Below are 23169 nucleotides of genomic sequence, written 5' to 3' on the forward strand. Positions count from 1 at the left end.
ATGAGCGGAAGTGAAAATTACTGACGCAAGGTATTAACCTTATTTCTACGTGACATTACACAATCTTACCGACGTATTAGGAAAATAGCTTTAGCCCCGTGGCGGGTAAATATCAAAGAATGCCGTCGATGTGGTGAGTAGACATCACAGAATACCAACAACGTAATAGAGAAGAACTTTGGCACCACACTTGGTAGATATCAGAGAACACCAACGAAGAATAAAATCAAATTTAACATCACAGAATACCAACAACCCTGTAGGAAAGAACTATGGCATCACGGTGGATACACATCAGAGAATAGTGGCGGAGAAGAAAAAGTTTAACGTCGTATAATATCAATGGAAAATAGGAAACAAATTTGACTTGGCAACTGTAGACGGAGAATACTGGCCTGGAATAGTAAAAATGTGTTTTATATTGTAAATAACTTATTTGTACTTGATTAACATTAATGTTGGACATAATTTCCTTTTTTGAAAATATATACCATTTATTTGCAAATGAATAACAGTATTAATGAAATATTGTTGTTATTAAAAGTAGATGTAAATGAACGGTATAATTACCTGAGTAACAATAATGAACGAAAGTTTTTGTAACATGAATTTCTTTTTGAAAACATAACGCTATGTTGTTGTTCGAAGAGAATAGGTCGTCACGTAAATAACATATGGTGGCATGATATATGATTTTCTTATACCGTATATTTATGAAATGTGGGAAAGTGAACGGTGGCTGTTTCGAAAAAAATATTTTAAATGTAGTAAAAGGGAACCATTTGAAAAATTTGATTTCAAGTATCACGTGGTATGACGTCGTTGGTAAAATGTTCTTTCTATATGGGTTTTGACGAGAAGATGAGCATAGAATCGTCATGGAGTCCTTTGACACTCGGGCACAACGAGAAATTGAGCTTTGTTATGAGGTAGATTGGGATTCACCATTTCATGTTATTGAAGCTCCCAAGAAAAAGCTTAAGTCTTCAAAGGATTTTCCTAAGATTTTCATAGAAGATACGTATTTTTCTCCTCAATTTCCAGATATTATTATAGAGGAGGAAATTATTCATTTAACGAATGATTCAGTTTTAATTCCTACGTCTCCAGTAGGATCACCAGCACCATCTCCGTCATTATTGGCAGTAGATCCTGCATTAGCATCCTTATCAGATGAGTTACCAGTAGGAACACCTTCAAATGGATTACCACATGCTTAAGCACTACTAAAAACTCTTAGAATGAGATGGACCTTAGTGGAAAAAGAAGAAAGATCAGCATCTTTGCACCTATTTAGTGAGGGGGAGAAAGAAGAAATTCTTCGCTTATTTGAGGAATTAGACGAATGTAAGCCAGATTCTTCCTCACCAAATATTCTGAAAATAATTCACGAAGTGAATCACCACTTGATTAGATATACATTCACGAACTGTATCACCACTTGATTTAAGTATGTACTCGCGATGTGAATCACCATTGTTATATTGTGAATGCAAGTGTGATCTCGTAAACAAGTCGTGTTTAAGTTGTGTTAAACACAGTATTGTTAAGTGGAAACCAAAGGACAATTTACTATGCCGCGAGTGTAGCTTAAAATGAATGCAACCAATTTAAACAAGATTCTTTATTTTTAAATCAATACACACTTGAAACAGGAAGGTGGTGTATCATGGCTAAAGACAGTGTGAGAAACGCAGTGTACGAAACATAGGTAAAGTGCCTTTTTAACAAGAAAAATCAAAATATTTTAACATTGAATATTGTAATTTATTATGGAACCCTGATTATTTACGAGATTTTTTGAGATCCTATTAACAAAGGATAATCCATACTGATTTGTATTTTTTTCGATTTGATGTGTAGCTTGTTTTTTCTTTGTCTATATTTGTATATATTATTATTATTATAATATTATTATTATTTATACCTTTTAAAAATGCATATTATTGTAAATCCTTTTGTAAGAATAACTCAATAAGTAATTGAATATTTTCTCTGGTTAACAATAGGTTATATAATGCATATGTAAATCTCCAATCATCAATTTCAATATCATAATGTACTCTTGCAAATTTTTCATATAAGTCATCAGAAGTTTCCATATTGACTATACAACGCAAAGCGTTATAGCATAGCATGTAATAGTCTAAAGTAATGCATTCATGTTAATCTAAATTACTGCAATTTGTAAAACAACAGACATGAAAGTTTACGCTATGGCTTCCATTGTGCACTACAGAGTAACAGGCATTGTTCATCTACCGGAAAAGAACTGCACTGATATTTGCAATCATCATCACATATATTAATGAAATCACACTGAAGATCACACTGTGGATTGTTGAAGCACATTTTAATCCTGTTCAAGATAGACTTCTCTTAAATCAGAAATATGATAATCATTAAATGTAATTTTTTTTATATGTATAGTTAAATTTGTTTATGAAATATGGTAGAATATTCACATCGATATATTTTGTGTGTTTTCAAATACTGTTTTAATATTTGGTTCCTTGTTGATGTTCTAATTAGGAAATTCCACATAGTAGTATTTAATTCTTCGTCACTTTCAGTTATACATTTGTGAAGACTAGCGTTTTCATTACGAATGACACATACTTCACAAAGTAGAGGCTCAGAAAGTATAATTTTCTAAAAACTGTTTTACACAAAGTTCACTTATTTCGTTAGGGTTACATTCACACTTTAGTTCATTGAATATTAGAATGTCATTAGAAATTGTATTTTAAACTATTACCTCTTCAAAGGGTATTTCATATGAATATATGAAATTTCGTCTAAACACTGCTTCTCGCATTAATTCTTGTGTTGGATATATAATTCTACATGTCTCATCTTCAGGAATATCGGGATCATTTGGATGTACAACAATAATTTTCTTTTTTTTCAAAGTCAAAACTTTTTAATGTGGTGGAATATAATTGGATTTTACACGTTTACTTTGAAATAAGGAAAGATTGGTTTGAATCTCACCTTTCCCTTTCTTATTATAAGAAGATGCAAATGTTCTTATATGTAATGCCATATTTATTTTTCGTTTTGCATTTACTGAAACACCTGGCTTCTGACTGTATATCTTATCAGTGTACAACCCACTTTATAGCAACACCTACATTATGATTTTTATCCTGTATTCACATGCTGCAACGCTGAAAGAGAATTTTGTTCTAATTTTTGGTTTGTGTGGATGAACTAGACTGACTTTCACTTTCCAAGTGGACTGAAAGATAATAATAGTGCCAGAAAATAAACGAATACCTAGAACTTAAAATTTTAGTTGAAAGTTCTGAAAATCAGTCTAATCCCCACTAGAATCGAGAAATTGCTTATGTTGCCTCATTAGCCTAACAGATCCTTTGGAAACCAATGTTATGCTTAAGGTAAGGGATACAACTTGTTTATGAAAGAAAATGCTTACGAATTTAGGGTTAAGAATGTAATAAAAGTTTTAATGAGCAAACGAAAACAACAAAAGTTTTTCTAAAAAAAAAAAAAAAAAAAAAAAAAAGTTTAGGCCGAAAATTAACATTGAATTTTGAGTTTTATGACAAATATTAAGAATAAAGCATAAGGCCTTAACACAAAAAGAAATCAATTCAAGTAAATTACATCTTGGTTTTCTTTCTTGACCTATGTAGTGAATGAATTGTTGTCATTAATCTGACAGACACAAACAAAATATGGAATTGACGTTTATAACCAGTGCTAGATGCAATTTTGCATTTTTTATCTTTCAGATAGAGCTTTCATAATTACATATATATCATACCCAACTGGTTAAATTACACTCTTGCATTTGAAAATACCTATTCATTTGACATCGTATGCTAAGCATATAGTTTACGATGATCAGCTGATATGTTCTGACTATGACCTTTCCAAGATTACGAAATTAAGACATTATATTGCTTGACAGAATTTGAATATAACTACCTACATCTTATTTGGGTGAAAACTAAATATTGGGATGATTTAAAATAAGTTGAAACTAGCTGAAGTAAGTGGAAATAAGTTGAAGTAAATTGAAATAAATCGAAAATAAGTTGAAAAACAAGTCATGACTGATTTGAAATTCGTGAGAAGTATGAAAGAAACCTAGAATGATCTAAAGGAGTTAAGTAAACCTATGGCTGGCTGCTAACCATTTCTAATTATCGAAATTATTGACAGAATAGGGTATAAGTACACTAGATATGCAATTCGACATTGACCTAACTAACAAGAATACACCATTATATACATAAAATCAATGAGCGTAGCGTTACTATTTGATTATGCATAAAAACTATATACATACACATATTGGCACAAGTAGAAAATCAGTAAACACAAACATATAGATGTATATAAAAATCATAAATAAAGACATGCATACATACATAAAAACCAAATAACATATGAATATTAATAGTTAATGCAAAGATGTCTCTCAAGATTTTAACACAAATGTATCGAGTTTTCGTGATTTTTCTCTCTGTATCATCAATAAGATCGGTGTATGGCCGTATACTTTCGTTTTTGCATAGTCTATGCGCGTAGACTTGTGATCGCTCTATTTAGAGGATCAAAATGATGTAATAATTGCGGCTTTACTTAGCCTACTTCGTGTTTTTCCATCTGTATTCTACCTGACTGAAATAATGTCGATTCCGCTTTATTTACGGATTCCGTATTTTTAACCAAGAAAATGATTAATTGTGAAACTAGTCGCATATATTATAATCACTAATTAATCTTTTAGCTCCCTTAGACAACATACTTTTGTTGAGATATTACGGTATTATTTATTAGCATAAAGATCGAAATATATTCATTTAATCCGTTAACTTCTATGCAAAATGACTTTACAAACACAATAATCTTTGGACAATTGGAGCAATACCTTGAATATATTTTCTAGGAATACATATCACGCCTTGTTCTAAATTATCTTACATTTCGAATATTGCATATCCATAGCGCAGATGATGCACTTTCGCTTCCTACAAACTTCAATATGGTAAGGTAAATACTTCTTTCATGACAAATTTCACAGTTCGAGTCGTTAAAGGTGTACAACCTGTTATTTGATCTACATTTAATTTAACTTTATAGATTATTTATAAATCCTAAGTGACAAATAGAAATAGAATAATTACATAAACTACTCTCTCTTTAATAAAAACGACATGGTCACTGATGTCACAGAATATATATATAAGTACCATTGTAAAAGTGTCTCTCTATTTTCAATAACCCTTGCTCAAAAAAAAAAAAAAAAAAATCTAATGTTTAGTAATTATAGTTCAAATTGGAAAATCTATTCTCCATACGATGAAAATGCGTTTCAAGTTTTCAAATAGTTCCTACTTTAACTTTTATACTGCGAACGTCTTGCAATTTATTTAATGCCGAAAATTTCCCTTTTAGCATCAACAAAAAATAATTTGGATGGGTCCTACCTTTTGCCGTCCACACTGCTCTCACCACTTTTGTCGTTGCCACTGAAATGACCACACACATAATGTCCCTGTGTTTCTTGGCTTCCTTCTTCCGTGAGGAGTGCCCTGGGTCCTGAGTTCCTTCCGTAGACTCCTGCTGCGTCCTACTCTTAAACTGCAAGGGGCGTCGCTCTTGGGCATCTTCTGGTCCATCAAAGTGGGGCTTCTGTTGGTCCATTTCTGATATGATGCACTTTTAATCTTAACAGCACTTTTAAACGTCACACTGCACCAACATCACTCTTTGTGTCAGAAGTGTAGTGTTACACGGAATAGTTGTATTGATTGTTTTTAAGTAGTGTTTATAGTACTTCAAACTGATTATGTATCATTAAAGCTAGTCTAAGTGCTTTCGGTGAGTGTGTAGGCCATCCGTTATCGCTGATTGTCTGTAATTGCTCATAAAATATGTTTATATGCACGAAAATCTGTCACTCAAAACAATATCTGTAAGCGTTTCGCGATATATATATTAGCAGCGTTAGAAGTTAATATATATATATATATATATATATATATATATATATATATATATATATATATATGGTTGAAGATGATCTATGTTGTGTAAGTTCCTATGCTTTAGCAAAGTTACAAGTTCGCACACTAGGCGTCAGTGAGTTTAGCCGCACATTATTCTCGGTTGATTAACTTTTGATTATCAATGTAGTGTGTGTGCAAGTTCCGGGTGTGTTTTTGTGTTGTGGTGATATTATAGTTCCCGGTGATGAACTTGATTACGACTGACTGACAGAGTTTTGAATTTTTAAGCTGTCGATCTTTTTGGATACGCCTCTATCGGTGTCTTCGATTTCGTCTTTGTTCTCTTATTCGTAAATTATTTTGGTGTCCTAAATTTGATGCAGTGATGCCAGTTGGCGGGAAATTTCCCGTAAAACGGGAAATTCTGAGCACTGCCGGGAATGCGGGAATTTTTCTTTAAAATAGGCTGAAAACGGGAAATTCTGACATTCTCAACTTTTCTGGTATGTTTTACTAGCAGCGTTCACCCCGCTTCGCTGCGGTCACCCCGGAACGCAATAAACTTTGTTACTTAGATAATTTTTACTTTTTCGCTTTCAAATTGCAGTAAATGTTAACATTATAGCGCCTGTCATTTATGTTAACCCGCCGAGTGACCCGCTTCGCTGCGGTCACCCCGGAACGCAATAAACTTTGTTACTTAGATAATTTTTACTTTTTCGCTTTCAAATTGCAGTAAATGTTAACATTATAGCGCCTGTCATTTATGTTAACCCGCCGAGTGACACGGTCATGCGGGTTGCATATAAATACGTTTATTTTTACCTATGATGAACTAATAACAAAGGATTTGTACGTATGGACACTTGAATGGTCAATTATCTCAAGACACTGGTAATTAAAAATTAAAGTGATATGATAAAAACCATCTAGGGTCCAAATCCTAATAACCCCCCAAAAATAAAAGAAATTGGTTCAGCCGTATTAGCGTGATGAGGGAACAAAGGATTTGTACGTTCTCTTTTATAATATAGATCATTCATTCATTTTTTCTTCTTTTGCTCTTCTCTCTCACATATGAACAATTCCTTCGCTGACTTATCTCAATGTTGACCAACTATTGCATATAGCCAGCACAAACGACTGGTAAAGACAAAATGAAACAAAAAGGGTCTGGTACTATAGTCTCCTGCTGAGAACTGACCGTGAGTAAATACCTGAACTTTCCGCTGTGCTACCCTTCCCCTCGCACACGTGAGATTAGTTTATTGTTTCCAAAACAAATAGGGTACTGGTATACTCTGTTCACTATCCTCTTATACAGTTTCAGAAACTCAAAGGCATGGTCCCTTTCCCCCCAAAACCGCAAAACAGCACTCAAATAACGTCAGCGGACAACGCTCCCGCTGGCGAAACCGATCCATCAATGCTTGTACGACGTTGCCTTATGTCTTTTCAAATTGTCAAGAAAGGGATGGTCAGGGACTATTTTTCCTTCTTCCTTTTTTCCTTTTTTCGGTCATATTTTTTTTTTTAAATCACAAAACACTTTTCTTTTACTTTCACGTAACTCAGATAAACATTTTCCTGGAAACTAGAGCAATATAACACAATAAGCATAAACGTCTCCCTTGAACACTAATTAAATACTATAACAATAAAATATAAGCGTTATATAAATAGTAACTATTGACTGTAGCAAAACCTAAGCAACGTACTGTAATAGACGCATTCTCCAATTTTGATAAACACTGAAGCCTATTGTGTAACAGTTCGAATACTACTACCAATATAATAAGAAATACGTCTGATATAGTGGTGTTCACGAGTCGACACGAGAAATAGGGTTTCCTTATCTAAATTTTGTAAGTCACATCTCGTCTCTCTTCTCGAAGATTTTTTTTTCTAGTTTCCATTATCGAAAAATATGTCCTCGTCTCGTTTAATTTTGTAAATTCACATACAAAATTTATGATCTGATTTTTTAGATTTTCAAACTATGCTATGGATAAGTGTCGGAAGTCTTATAGAACGGGTTTGTCCGTCCGTTCGTCTGACGTCAGTTATCACAGCCAAAATAATAGGAGATATCGAGATGAGGATTTTGCAATCGATTTAGCACTCCCACAAACGGGTCCCGTCTTCTCCATTAACCCCTCTATTCAAACCAGAAGTAATTAAAAATAATAATTTCGGGTTTCAATATTTATCGCCATAGAACAAAAATAGTAATAGACAGCGAGGAACACATTTTTCTGCAATCGATTCATGGTCTAAGGAGTATATATATATATATATATATATAATCACAACCTACAACACTCTATCGAAACCGGAAGTAGATCAATCTATAGTACTTCTGGTTTTCATAGAGCAAGAACTGGAAAAGATATTGAGAAGCACTTCTTTTACAATCTATTCAGCGTCCCAAGAGTAGATTCTATACTCTCCTTTAATCCTCTATTCAAACTGGAAATGATCCAAATTAACGATTTTTGGTTTCAACATTTCGCCACTGAACAAAACAGTAAGGAATAGCGAAAAATGTTTTCTATATATGGACTCAGGAAAAAGTTCTTTCTTTGATATTATTCCTTTATTACATCCAGTAGTTGTAGATGTATCCGACTACTTCGCAGTTGTAAGTATTGTAATCGGATGGTTTGGAAGTATTACATAGTTTCAACTGTGAAACAACATTCACTTGTCTTAATTTAATCTAAAAGCTACCAGAATTCTTAAGCGTAACAAGAGGTTCATAACCATATTTATCATCGTAGTATATGGCGAAAGACTTGCGTATCTTTAAAAAAAAAAAAAGTAATAAATGTTCTACACTGTGTTCGTACAATAATTCTATCAACTTATGATTTTATGTTATGATTCATGTATCAATAAAACAAAGTTTGAGAACTAAGACTGGGGTAAACTAGAGTTGCCCGCCAGACTCGTGACATTTATCGTCTCGTCTGGATTCTAGTCTCGAAAATGAGACTAAAATGGTATTTTTTCTAATCTCGTCTCGAATTTAAAAGATATTTCTCATCTCGGTAGCAACACTAGTCTAATACTATATATCCTAACAATAAATTACGCTTAATTAGCCGTGTAGGAAAGACGTAGAATTAAAGCAACACTAGGAAAAACTCTAGTGAAAAAATATAAAATAAAAAAGTTCCAGTAGCATTTGACTGAAATATAAATTAGAAATGAACATCTGTGTGAATTCATGTTATTGTGCTTTTGTTATAATTATGAAGGTTGATTTCCTGGTCTGCACAATTCCAATTGTTTGTTTCTTAAAGTCATTACGGATTCACTAGTTAATAAAAGAATCATATGTGCTCATTTAAATATGGATAATAATTATTATTATCAATCGCTAACCACTTCTCTATATATTAGCAGTTTTGCAACCGTTACCTTGTATACAAAATTCTTAGGTATTATGTTTTAATGTAGTTTTTTTTTTTTAAAGAAAAAGACCTCTAGAAATAACACAAAAGGGAAAATGTGGCAACAACAGATCTGTCACCCTCACTGACTTTCCTTCGACCAGCCATAAATAAGCCCCCATACTGAGTTTGGTGACATCCTGCACCACCCGCGGTATGTCGGCATCGGACAGCAACTGTATACCAGGATAGCGGGCACGCACACAGGTGTCACTGCTACGTTTCGATAATGAAAGAAAATATCAAACCTATCCGATACATATGATAGGAAAAAGCGAACAGAGGGAGACAAAATTTGTAGCAGACTAAGTTTCCCGCGTGGGGCCACTGTAAAGAGTAAATATTTTGATAATGTCACGTAGATGCTCTTAGACCATTCCTACCTGTCCTTATCACTTTTCAGCAGGAGCATATGTAGGATGTCTCAAATGATGAGTAAACTCCTTAAGAACATCAACTGATATCAATAAGCAAGCAGTTATCATTTGTTGTAGGCCTACACCTTCATGAAGTTGTTTTTCATAGAAGCATAGCCCTCTTTTCGAAATAGCTCCTTCGTGTCATAGAAGAGTCTAATTTAATCTTGTTTCGTTCTAGAATAAAAGAGAGAAATGCGGAATTTATTTCGCGGTAATTTTTTATTATTTTTTATTTTCTAAAGATGAGCGAGAGTAAGAAGCTAGATAAAATCTAACAAGGACTGGCTTTCGGATCCACAATCTAATAGGGGTTACAGTTCGTGTCGGGAATCGATACGAAAGCTAGGTATAAGACCTGTACCGTCGAGCTCTTTTGTAGTAAAAGTGAGCCTCAGTATCACACCAAAAACTTCAAGCATCTAGTCAATGTAATGCAATAGCAAAATACTTGTCTATTGCTACAGCTTTACTTTTCTTAGCAAGGAACAAGTAATGTGCAGCAACACAAAAGTCTTGTTAAGAACAGAAAATTGTATTGTGTGTCTTTGCCGAACACAACATTTCCTTCCAAACCATAAAGAAAAACATGATGTTCGTTAAAAATAGTTCACAATGTTCTTGATTGTTTTTAAATATTGTGCCAGCATCTTTGTGATACATGCATAACTGTAAATAGTGGCATCTACGTTACGAGAATGAGTTCAACTGCACGTTATAGGCCCTCTAAAGTGATATTTTTCAAAATTATTTATCACTAGGTTTTATAAATTGTATCTATTTTATTTGGCGGGAAATTTTGCGTTTAATCGGGAAATTTCATGGCTTCGGATGGGAAATTCGCTGTTACAAAACTGGCATCACTGATTTGATGTTATTTACCTCCGCCCATATACGGTGTTTGAGCGTCTTCTCTCCACAGTACGTGATTTTTTCAAATTTCACGTTATATAGAAAATTTTTATAGGGGTTGATTTGGCGTCTAGTCGTCTCGAGCGTGGTTTTGGACCATCTTACAGTTCTATGTTAAAATTTTATCTTGGTTCTGCGTGGCGACATTCGGTCTAGGATGTGATTTTGACAAATTCACAGAGATTATTTTCCACTTGGATTCTATTCAATTTGTGCAGACTTTATTATTTTTCTCCAATTTCACAAGAAGATGCTAAGAGCTGTTTTGTTTTCCTTCCTTGGGCTCACGGAGGGTCCTCTGTATGTGTGGTCTGCTACGCGTGGCTCAGGCAGCGAAGGTATTAAGAGACAAAAGAAGGGTCTTATGTCTTCGCCGCAACAACAGGTATACAGAATAAAAAAGAAAACATCTTACTCTCGGATAGTGAAGGAAAATAATGAATGTCCTTTGCTTCTTTAAACACACAAATTTTAACATGATATTCACTAACGTTGTTCTAATTATGTGCAAAATTGAATTTAAAAGATTTATTTGAAATCAAATAAAAATGCTGATGTTATTTTAAATATATGCATAATTAATTTAAAATAATTTATTTAAAATTAACTAAAAATGAACATGGGGCAATTGTCAAAGGGTTTTACTTAAAAATATTCTTTGTAATTAAAACTATATAGTGTGTTTGCCTTTGAAAAAGAATCCCAGTTTTCATAGAAGTATGTTTGAATGGCTAATGGTTATTCTGTTTGACATCTTAAAACTGGTAACAAGTGATAAATTTCGTAGAAGTGACTATTTGCATTATTATTATTATTATTATTATTATTATTATTATTCAACTGATGAGTGATTCTTGCTGTTATAACTGTTTAAAGTGATTAGTGTACGCTGTGAAAATACTGGACAGCTCATATATTTTAAGGATGTGGGCAATAAATAGTACTAATAATAACAATGTCTTCAAATATATATGTAATGAAAATTAAAGGACAAGATCCTGATTATCTTGTTAACCCTATTCCAAGTATTTTAGTGATCATCTCCCAATCCTTACATCAGTTGTTTACTCTTCAGAGTTGTAATACATGTGATTAATTTTTAATAAGCACTCTCATAAGGAATAATAAATTTTTTTCTGCCATTGCAAGAATATTGCTCTTGGGAATGCAGTAAAGGTCCTTGCTCGGCGGGATGGTACTATGTTGTTAATAAATAGTAAGATAACATACTTACTGGTGCTACGTGTTCGAGGTCTTTCCTTACGAGAATTCAGAGTATGTACTTTAAAGATTACTATTAAGCATATTTTCTACTGTTGTGAAGAAGGTATTTAGTTGATTCTTACATTTTCTTTTACAAAGAAGGTTAACATAATAGATCCTTCAAATAAAATATTTTTAATTTCAATTGTTGTTCTCTCACACAATAAAAGGACCTCCGGTTTCAATTTCTTCTTTGGACGTCATATCCTGTATATTGGTTTGTTTATCTTTGATGCAGTGCTTTCAATAATACCAACATAGGTGTTCAGCGGTTAATGTATTGGGTCTTAACTGCTCGCATAATGTGAGTTTCAACTGTTCATATAATATACATATTCTCAGAATTTTGTATATACAATTTGAAATTAGTGTTAATCATTGCCTTAGGTACTTGCACAAAAGTAAAAACTTGTTCACGCTAGGTGCACCTACTCCTTTCGCTATGACCTCATCATATAAATGAATTGTCTTAAGTGAAGATAACATGTGCTTAAACTTTCCACAATTCATTGTTTTTCGATTTGTCTCTGTCTCGGATCTGAACACAATAATAAACCCTTTCTTACGTGGAATCTTCCCTGGGAAGCTTAACTCTTTTTCATTTCTTATTTCAAACTAAATTATAGAAATGCTCAATATTAATTTTCTTTATGTGGTTTACTGTCCAAAGTCATGTTTATATCTTATATACATCATTTACTTTACCCGTCCCAATTTCTCTTAACCGGTAACTATAAATTTTCTCACAAATATGTCGTTCTAAAGTGTCTTTTTATCCTACACTCGTCAACAAATCGTAAAGCTTCAGCTGCGCCCATAATGTAATGAACGCAGTAAGCACGATATTCAAAATTTCTACGGTTTATTCTCGTTTCTTATGGGACATCAGCATGTTTTACCAATGACTAGTTCATTATGTACTTCGTACTATAGTGACCATAAGTAGCTCTAAAGCTTTTCCGGTGTGTCAACAATTAATGATTGTCCGTTCTTTCTCTCCATTTGCCATAGAGCGAATTAAGGAATATTTTAGCAATATACCTCAAGCCAGGGTCTTAATTTAATCGAATGCCTTCATGGTCATTATAATCTGCAATATATTTTTCTTGTCTTCTTCAGTGTATCATGAATGCGGAAAACCTAAGGTCCTTGCTTCACTTTTAAGAAGCTCGCATAGTTGTGGAAAAGACTATCTGAATTTCTACTCCTTAGATAAACAAAGTAATTCAAATTTCCTAATTTCTTATATTTTATGCATTTTATATCCAGTCTTTAGTCTTCTGTGCAGTTCAGGAGCACAATACATATATGTTAAGGTATTATAATGTCTGCAATTATTTGGTAAGTCCACTGTATAACGCAAATACAAGTCTAGTGTTACATGTATATCCTAGTTAAGTACTGAAATGTTTTCCTTAGTGTGTGTATTATTATTGATTTTCTAAGATAATGTCCATATCATGTGAATAGTAATTTATTACATCAATACAGAACAAATGCCTATTTCCTTACATAAAATCTGGATAAAGTCAATATGTTTCTTAAGTTACCGTAATCAGTAAAAAAAGTGATGTTCGTGTTGAATTAAATATCTTAACGCGCAATCTTCTGCGTTAGTTCGTGAATATAAATCATAATGTACGTGTGGTTGTTGTAGTGCTATAAAGTGGGTTGTATACTGATAAGATATACAGTCAAAAGCCAGGTGTTTCAGTGAATGCAAAACGAAAAATAAATATGGCATTACATATAAGAACATTTGCATCTTCTTATAATAAGAAAGGGAAAGGTGAGATTCAAACCAATCTTTCCTTATCTCAAAGTAAACGTGTAAAATCCAAGTATATTTCACCACTTGAAAAAACGCTTTGACCTTGAAAAACAACAGACAATTATTATTGTATTTGGTCTAGGAATTAATTCGTGCGGTTGGTACGCACACATTGAAGCTGTAGTACAAACACAAAATACATAAATACCTTAAGAAAAATATTGTCCATCGCTAGCCACCACTTTCGCCCATCTGTCAGGCAATGTACGGATTCCGTGGCGAAAGAAGTCCTCATCCTTGGAAGCGATCCAGTCAGAGACCCATGTTTCGATATCTTCTGAAGAAGTAAACCGCTGTCCAATCAAATCGTTGTTCATGCAATCGAACAAGTAGTAGTCCGAAGGAGCAACGTCTGGTGAATACGGCGGGTGGGGTAAAACTTCCCATCCGACATTTTCTAAATAGGTTTTAACCGGTTTTGCGACATGTGGGCGAGCGTTATCATGTTGAACAATAAGTTTATCATGTCTGTTCTCCCATTCTGTTCATGTTCTGGCCAGAGCTTGCTTCAAACGCATTAATTGTCGTCGATAACGTTCTCCATTAATAGTTTCACCCGGTTGCAGCAGCTCATAGTACACCACACCTTTCATATCCCACCATATGCACAGCATAACCTTTGCACAGTGAATATCTCGTTTTGGTTGTGATGGACCTGGTTCACCTGGTTTCACCCAGGCCTTTTTTCGTTTAGGGTTCTCGTAATGGATCCACTTCTCATCACCCGTAATAATTCGATGCAGAAACCCCTTTCTGCTCTGTCGTTGAAGCAGCAATTCGCAAATGGTTTTTCGTCTTTCAACGTCTCTGTCTTTCAATTCATGTGGAACCCAATGTGACATCTTTTGAATCATTCCCATGGCTTTCAAGCGTTTGGAGACTGTTGTTTGATCAACGCCTAATGCTGCTGCAAGTTGTTCCTGCGTTTGACACGAATCCTGCTCGAGCAATGCTGTCAATTCTTCGTCTTGAAATTTTTTTGGCTGTCCAGCTCGCTCTTGGTCTGCCAAGCCGAAATCACCACTTCTAAACCGTGCAAACCACTTCTGACACGTTCGCTCAGCTAGAGCATGGTCACCATACACTTCCACCAAAATACAATGACTTTCAGTCGCACTTTTCTGCATGTTAAAGTAATGCAGCAGGACACCCCGCAAAAACACTTTATCAGGCACAAATTGCGCCATGTTCACTTAACTACAAACTGGTGTTGTTGACGCTTTAATCCACTGCCCTATACTACGAACGATACGCGATGACAGGGGTTTGCAGCACATGTGTGGATACACGGAACTGTGGGACGCTCCGTTCGTTGCGCCATCTCTTGTCCACCCGCACGAATTAATTCCTAGACCAAATACATCCAAATGATCCTGATATTCCTGAAGATGAGACATGTAGAATTATATATCCAACACAAGAATTAATGCGAGAAGCAGTGTTTAGACGAAATTTCATATATTCATATGAAATACCCTTTGAAGAGGTAATAGTTTAAAATACAATTTCTAATGACATTCTAATATTCAATGAACTAAAGTGTGAATGTAACCCTAACGAAATAAGTGAACTTTGTGTAAAACAGTTTTTAGAAAATTATAAACTTTCTGAACCTCTACTTTGTGAATGAAGTATGTGCCATTCGTAATGAAAACGCTAGTCTTCACAAATGTATAACTGAAAGTGACGAAGAATTAAATACTACAGTGTGGAATTTCCTAATTAGAACATCAACAAGGGACCAAATATTAAAACAGTATTTGAAAACACACAAAATATATCGATGTGAATATTATACCATATCTCATAAACAAATTTAACTATACCTATCAAGAAATTACATTTTATCTTGAACAGGATAAAAATGTGTTTCAACAATCCAGTGTGATCTTCAGTGTGATTTCATTAATACATATGATGATGATTGCATATATCAGTGCCGTTCTTTTCCGGTAGATGAACAATGCGTGTTACTCTGTATTGCACAATGGAAGCCACAGCGTAAACTTTTATGTCATGGTTGTTTTACAAATTGCATTATTTTAGATGAGCATGAATGTATTACTTTATACTATTACATGCTATGCTATAAAGCTTGGCGTTGTATAGTCAATATGGAAACTTCTGATGACTTATATGAAGAATTTGCAAGAGTACATTATGATATTAAAATTGATGATTGGAGATTTACATACGCATTATATAGCATATTTTTAAGCAGAGAAAATATTCAGTTACTGAGTTATTCTTACAAAAGGTTTTACAATATGCATTTTTTAAAAGTTGTAGATAATAATAATAATAATAATAATAGTGGAAAATGAAAACTCTTCTGTAAATCAATTAAAAAGCAATGTGTGTAAGTTGACGAGAAAAAAGTGTTAAAAGGCTTTCGGCATTCAACTGGCCAATATGTGATTGTATATAATATATTGATTGGATTAAACATTGTTTTAAGGAATATGATATTAAAATTTGTAAATAAAATTTTTATTACTTTATTATTTCCTTATGTATAAATACAATATACATTATCGAACTTGGAAAAAGATCTGTGAAGAATTATTTCTTGCAACAAAACTTCAGCTTGTATGTCTATGTAAGAAATGAGTTTAATTTCATTCATTTCACTTGTGGAACCAATAATTAAATTTTTTCAAGACACATCAAACTTTTAAATAGTTCAAAGTAGTAATAGTAAGAAAAGATCAAATATCAAATTTTTAAAACGAAACGCTATATATGTATTGGTTCACACTGTAAGTGTACTTACGAGTTGCCATAGGAGGCGTCCCAGTTAAAATTGTAAATTACCAATGTTACCTTTTTATTCAAGAAAAGATTTCAGTATTAAATAAAAATCAAAAATATAATGTGTATATATATATATATATATATATATATATATATATATATATATATATATATATATATATATAAAAGAGAACGTACAAATCCTTTGTCCGCTCATCACGCTAATACGGCTGAACCAATTTCTTTTATTTTTGGGGGGTTATTAGGATTTGGACCCTAGATGGTTTTTATCATATCACTTTAATTTTCAATTACCAGTGTCTTGAGATAATTGACCATTCAGGTGTCCTCCTTTGTTAGTTCATCATAGGTATAAAAATAAACGTATGTATATGCAACCCGCATGACCGTGTCACTCGGCGGGTTAACATAAATGACAGGCGTTATAATGGTTTTTATCATATCACTTGAAAGCGAAAAAGTAAAAATTATCTAAGTAACAAAGTTTATTGCGTTCGGGGGTGACCGCAGCGAAGCGGGGCGGGTTAACATAAATGACAGGCGATATAATGTTAACATTTACTGCAATCTTCTATGGTTTTTATCATATCACTTGAAAGCGAAAAAGTAAAAATTATCTAAGTAACAAAGTTTATTGCGTTCCGGGGTGACCGCAGCGAAGCGGGGTGAACGCTGCTAGTATATATATGAAATAATAATATATACAAATATAGATAAAGTATACAAAACATAAGCTACACATGAAATCGAAAAAATGCACATCAATGTTTTATCTTTGCTAATAGGATGTGAACTAAGTCTCTTAAATAATCAGGGTTTTTTAATAAATTATAATATTCAATGTTAAAAATGTCCTGATTTTATTAAAATGGCATTTTACATGTTTCGTATACTGCGTTTCTCACACTGTCTTTAGCCATGATACACACCCTTTCTGTTTCAAGTGTGTATTGATTTAGAAATAAACAGTTGTGTTTAAATTGGTTGCATTCATTTAAGCTACACTCGCGGCATAGTTAAACGTCCTTTGTTTGCACTTAACAATACTGTGTTTAACACAACTTTCATGTACGAGATCACACTTGCATTCACAATGTAATAACAATGGCGATTCACATGGCGAGTATATACGTAAATCAAGTGGTGATTCACTTCGTGAATTACTATCAGAAATACTTGCTGAGGGAGAATCTGGCTTACATTCGTCTAATTCCTCAAACAAGCGAAGAATTTCTTCTTTCTCCCCCTCACTAAATAGGTGCGGAGATGCTGATCTTTCTTCTTTTTCCACTAAGGTCCATCTCATTCTAAGAGTTTTTAGTAGTGCTGAAGCCTGTGCTGATCCATTTGAAGATGTTCCTGCTGGTAACTCATCTGATAAGGATGCTAATGCAGGATCTACTGCCAATAATGACGGAGATGGTGCTGGTGATCCTACTGGAGACGTAGGAATTAAAACTGAATCATTCGTTAAATGAATAATTTCCTCCTCTATAATAATATCTGGAAATTGAGGAGAAAAATACGTATCTTCTATGAAAATCTCAGGAAAAATCCTCTGAAGACTTAAGCCTTTTCTTGGGAGCTTCAATAACATGAAATGGTGAATTCCAATCTACCTCATTACAAAGCTCAATTTCTCGTTGTGCCCGAGTGTCAAAGGACTCCATGACGATACTATGCTCATCTTCTCGTCAAAACCCATATAGAAAGAACATTTTACCAACGACGTCATACCACGTGATACTTGAAATCAAATTTTTCAAATGGTTCCCTTTTACTACATTTAAAATATTTTTTTCAAAACAGTCACCGTTCACTTTCCCACATTTCATAAGTATACGGTATAAGAAAATCTTATATCATGGCGCCATATGTTATTTACGTGATGACTTATTCTCTTCAAACAACAACATAGTGTTATGTTCTCAAAAAGAAATTCATGTTACCAAAACTTTCGTTCATTAATGATATTCAGGTAATTATACCGTTCATTTACATCTACTTTTAATAACAACAATATTTCATTAATACTGTTATTCATTTGCAAATAGATGGTATACATATTTTCAAAAAAGGAAATCTATGTCCAACATTAATGTTAATCAAATACAAATAAGTTATTAACAATACAAAACATTTTTACTATTCCAAGCCAGTATTCTCTAATGTCTACCGTTGGCAAAGTCAAAATTCTTTTCTATTTTCCATTGATATTTTATGACGTTAAACTTTTTCTTTAAAAAAAATTCTCGGACACTATTCTCTGATGTGTACTCACCACGGGGCCAAAGCTATTTTCCTAATATGTCGGTAAGATTCTGTAATGTTACCTACCAATAAGGTTAATACCTTGCGTCAGTAATTTTCACTTCCGCTCATCCGGGTTCCAAAAGCGCGTAAAAACTTCATTTAATGTCCAGACATCACCAGCAAAAGACGTGCAAAGACCAAGTTCTGTATACAGTATGTGTGTCAGCATCAAAAGCTTCCACACAGTGTTCAAGTATGTTAAACATAAGGTATTAAAGATTTTAACTGTACCAATCGTGTACCCTTCACAAATTCTCAAGGTCTTTCAGATTTATTACCAACGAGTTCTTCATATGTTCACACGCAATGTTCTGAATTTACCAAGAAAATGATCGAATAAAATAAATATTACGAATGAATAAGGAAATGTTCCTTCCCTATCCGTCTACTACGCCTCCATGGCTAAACACTTCGTATGGACATAATTAAACTAGTAGTACCGAATACAATTGCCGGAAAATCCACAATATATTCCTCCAACTCCTTCTAATCCGACCTACCATAGAAATTCTTAAACTGCGAGCTTTTAGTATAATCACAGTGTTCTGGATTTGCAAGGCAAATGATCCAATTTACAGTAAATAATACAAGAAAAACAAATAAAATGTTACTGTACATGGTCTTAACCTGAAAGTCCCGGGCTCAGTTCCACTTCTATTTTATTTTTACGAAACTTCGTTTCTAATCCGACTTTCCTTAGAAAATTCTTTAACAAGGAGTTTCCAAAGAAAACGATCCATTTAAGAAATAATAAAATATTAAGTGTGCAGGGCTTTAACATAAGGAGTTCCGGGTTCGATTTCTCTTCCTCGAAACTGACCAAACTTTCCACACCCATTTAAGATTGAAATATATATGGAATGCTATGTGTCGATTTTACATATTGTTGTTATTTTCATTGTTGGAGGCCACCATTGTTAAATAACCAATCGTTGGATTTATCCATTGATAAATAAACGATCAACTTTATCTGCCGTACTTCCTACCGCAAACTAAATAAACTTGGCACACTCATGTATGATTGAAATATCTATGGAATGGTACGTGTCGATTTCACATATTGTTAGTTTCATCAGAGGACACCAATTTTAAATAAATAATCAACTTTATCTGCCATACTTTTTACCAGAAATAGACCAAACTTTGCACACCCATTTAGGATTGATATATGGAATGGTGCGTGTCGATTTCACGTATTGTCATTTTCATTGTTGAAGGCCACCATTGTTAAATAAACAATTAACTTTATTTGCTATAGTTTGTACCAGAAACTGACAAACTTGACACACTCATCGAATTACCACTGAGATATCTAGGGAATGGTTCATGTCGATTTCACATATTGTTGTTAGTTTCATTGTTAGAGGAAACCATTGTTAATTAAACAAACAACTTTATCTACCATACGTCTTACAAGAAACTGACCAAGCTTTGCACACCCATTTAAGATTGAAACATCTAGGAAATGCTGTGTGTCGATTTCACATATTGTTGCTATTTTATTGCTGAAGAAAACCATTGTTAGATAAACAATCTTTGGACTTTTCCATTGTTAAATAATCAGCTTTATCTGCCATACCCTCTACCACAAACCAACCAAACTTGGCACACTCATTTACGATTAAGATATCTATGGAATGGCATGTGTCGATTTGACATACTGTTGTAAGGTTCATTTTTTAGGAGCTACCATTGTTAAATAAACAATCAACTTTATCTGCCATACGTTCTACCAGAAACTGAGCAAACTTTTCACATCCATTTAAGATTGAAATGTCTATGGAATGCTACGTGTCGATTTCACATATTGTTAGTTTCATTGTTGGAGACTACCATTGTTAAACAAACAATTAAGTTCCATACTTTTTACCAGAAGCTGACCAAACTTGACACATTTATTTACGATTCAAATATCTAGAGAATGGTACATGTCTATTTCACATATTGCTGTTAGTTTCATTGTCGGAGGTCTTCATTTTGAAATAAACTATCAACATTATGTTCCATACTTGCTATCAGAAACTGACCAAACGTGGCACACCTATTTGGAATTGAATATCTAGACAATAGTACATGTAGACTTCACATATTGTTGTTAGTTTCATTGTTGAAGGGCACCATTGTTAAATAAAAAATTAACTTTGTCTTTCATACTTGGTACCAGAAACTGACCAAGCTTGGCACAGGTATTTACGTTTGAAATATCTACTGAATTGTACTTATTGATATCACATATTATTGTTAGTTTCATGGTTAGAGGCTACCAGTTTTAAATAAACAGTAAACTTTATTTTTCATACTTGCTACCAGAAACTAACCAAATTTTGCTTACCTATTTACGATTGAAATATCTATGGAATGGTACATGTCGATTATCAAGGGCTAACAAGGTGCTAGCCAAATCATGTGTAATACGTAAGTATGCATAGGGATCAAACGATAATAATTCATGCCCGCGTAGCGTAGTCGCTAACGCTCTCGCCTCCGGTGCGAGCGGTCCCGGGTTCGATTCCCGGTGGGGGCACTCGGTCGAAGAAGTGTAAAACGCTTTTTCAGGCCAGCCACCTTGATGTTTTCGTGGGTTTTCCTCATTCCCACCAGGCAAATGACGGGGTGGTACTAACTTATAGGTCCCAGGCCGCTTCCTTCCTTTCCCAATCCTTTCTTCCTTCCCTTTCCCCGGATTGTGTGCTCGCCGAGGGACGTCATCCCTCAAAACGTGAAGGGCTAAATGGCCTTAGATGCCGAAACCCAGAAATCTAAATCCCATCCCCATAATTCATGATCAAACGATCTGGCCAAATTCCGATTGAATTTGCTTTCATGTTGGCGGTGGTGGAGGGACTAACATGTCATCGGTAAATGTTATTGTTCGGAAAATGGAATAGTGGAAAAAATCTTTCATTCAGAACTTTGTTGCGCCTGCTTTGTAACCAGTGTAAATTAGTTGTGTGCCGCCAGATTTTCTTTTCTCTCAGGCGAAGCGGGATGGTCCTCTACAGCGTTCCTAGAATTACACTCGAGAAGCCCCTCCTACATAACTGACCTTTGCTTCACACCAAACACAAATTTGAACTCTGTTGAGATTTTGTGTAAGTTTGACAGCTGTTAGGCATGCTTGCGCACGTACAAAGTGAGAGAATAAACATTTATTAGGGAACGTGAAGTTATCGAAGTAAATTTGCAAACTGAATATTTGTTCGGGACATAAGAGAAGAGTAACTGTATACCCTTGAAGAGTACCCTGGAGAGTAAGAAAGCTCTAAGCAAAATAATCATTGAGTAAATAGCAATGTATTCATAGTAATGTATATATAGAATGTTGTATTTCTACCACATTGTCAGAGCACCAATTCTCTCATTTTTTGATATGAGTGATCACGCTATTGAATCTCCAAAAGAACATTTAAAAGAGTAGTATTTAGGTCTATTCCATTTTAAACAAACGAAGCACGTTGCGTAAAAGAACTTTCCATGTTAAAATATTTGAGTAGAGTAGTTTGTGTGGGATTTGATTGTTGTTGCATGTATCTATTGCATGTTGAATGGGTAGCTAGGAAAGCAGAAAGGATATTCATTCTGACGGTTGCAAGCTCGTGAAAATGCAGAGCAAAAGTTACTCCAAGGAAGTAGATAACAAAAATTCTTAAATCTACCGTGGGGGAGAGGGCCGAAAAAGGGAATAGTGTGAAATTTTGTGCCGCAACTAGGGAAGTTCCTCCAGGAACGCTAATTACTCGTATACGGAAGACAAACATTACGAAACTATTTTTATTTACTTATTTATTTATTTATTCCTTGGGGCGGGGGTAGTTATGTCAGAAGATTACGAAGATAATTCTGTTTCAGGGGTGCGCTTCCAACCCACCTCCCAGAGGCAGTTTTTCGGGTGGGCGAACCGGACCTTGTCTGTAGGTCCATACATTAATTAAAATATATGTAACACATTTACGTATATATATGTATGTATATATATATATATATATATATATATATATATATATATATATATGCATGCAAAATGTAAAATATTTTTGAGCCAATGTTTCCAATCCAAATAATAGAGCCGCACGGCTCCAACTCGCCAAGGGCTCCATAAGAACAAATTCCATCTCTGTTACGTTCTACACATCAGTGGTTATGCCCATAGCATATTCTATGATTTGTCCATTGTTAAATAAGCAATCCTTGGATTTCTCCATTCTTAAATAAACAGTTGT

At 34.0% G+C, this 23169-nt stretch overlaps 1 protein-coding gene and 1 non-coding gene across 2 annotated transcripts in view; both read left to right on the forward strand.

Moving 5' to 3' along the window:
• The window catches only part of ksh (transmembrane protein 167A-like protein ksh), a 171903-nt gene that overhangs the window by 123612 nt on the left and 25122 nt on the right, over positions 1-23169 (forward strand). The gene's annotated exons all lie outside the window — the stretch shown is intronic.
• Positions 21401-21473, forward strand: TRNAR-CCG (transfer RNA arginine (anticodon CCG)). Its single transcript has one exon. It is a non-coding gene; the product is annotated as a tRNA-Arg (tRNA).

Source organism: Thermobia domestica, chromosome 12 (assembly GCF_964235325.1).
Source record: "Thermobia domestica chromosome 12, izTheDome1.hap1.1, whole genome shotgun sequence".
In the NCBI taxonomy this organism is placed as follows: Eukaryota; Metazoa; Arthropoda; class Insecta; order Zygentoma; family Lepismatidae; genus Thermobia; species Thermobia domestica.